The sequence below is a fragment of the Aplysia californica genome, unplaced genomic scaffold, assembly GCF_000002075.1.
Source record: "Aplysia californica isolate F4 #8 unplaced genomic scaffold, AplCal3.0 scaffold00559, whole genome shotgun sequence".
Taxonomy (NCBI): Eukaryota; Metazoa; Mollusca; class Gastropoda; order Aplysiida; family Aplysiidae; genus Aplysia; species Aplysia californica.
The window spans coordinates 274,613-275,642 of record NW_004797829.1 but is presented as its reverse complement, the minus strand read 5'-3'; the positions used below and the strand labels follow the sequence as shown (position 1 = coordinate 275,642).

General features: G+C 38.2%; 1 protein-coding gene across 2 annotated transcripts in view; it reads left to right on the top strand.

Annotated features, from left to right (window-relative positions):
* LOC101863049 overlaps nucleotides 1-1,030 on the top strand; it is an 18,504-nt gene that overhangs the window by 5,930 nt on the left and 11,544 nt on the right. The window lies entirely within an intron of this gene.

Sequence of the window (1,030 nt, the reverse complement as noted above, 5' to 3'; positions counted from 1 at the left end):
AGTGTCAAAGCATGAGAAAACAACAATTCAAACTGACCGCCGCACCCTGCGTAGGCTTATCACTACTAATGATCTACAAGGTTGTGGGCTTACTACACGGGTGTGTAAGCCCACAAGGAATCTAGGTCAGTAGCGCGCAGGTGGCCTGATTATATGACCGTCTAGGGTGTAGCGGTTAGGCCCCTTCGTTCTCGCAAGCAGGAGACCTGAGGTCGATTCTGGAGTGGGGAGAAAACAATTATGCTAAGATGCATTATTCTCAAACCAGACCGGCTGTGACTGCAGGGTCGGAAGACTGTCTCCTAAATGATCTAAGTTGTGTTGACGGAGGCGTAAAACATCCCCCCCCCCTAAAAATAATTATATTTAAAAAAAATGAATTAACTTTTTTTAAATATTAAAGAAAGAAAATACAAGTTAAAGGGTAAAAAAACAAAAGAAAAACACTCAAAATCTTTAACCTAGTGCACAACTTCCAGGTTACCTTGGAGTTATTGATATAATATGTCTTGCTGAAATAATAAAGATTAGGTGTGATTGCAATATTTCACAAAGAAGTGTGGAGGGGAGGGTAAATTAGACATTCGATTTACCGACTTTTTAAAAGAAGAAAATATGCGCACCAAAGAAAAACAACGCAAACAGGCCATGGAACGTTCATGCTTGATAGATGCCTGGAGTTTGTATAATATGATTTGGCTCTCCAAGTGACAGTGAAGTATAGAAAAACTGTCACCGTAGTACATGTATTACTATTCACTTTTTCATTAACATAATAGTGTTAAAGAAACAATGTCATTAATGCAGTCTTACATTGGATCAACCAGTAATACGAATTAACCTTGCCATCATTAATCATTAATACACAGCACAGTTATATCACATATTGGATTCCCATTGACGTCGGTGGGAGCTTTTTTGGTATTCAAATCAAACATAATAGGCATTGTCAAATTTGATAAGACACGTTTCCAAGTAAAACTGATTTCTCGTGTCCACGCATTTCCTGCTGACTTGTCAGATTTTTTTT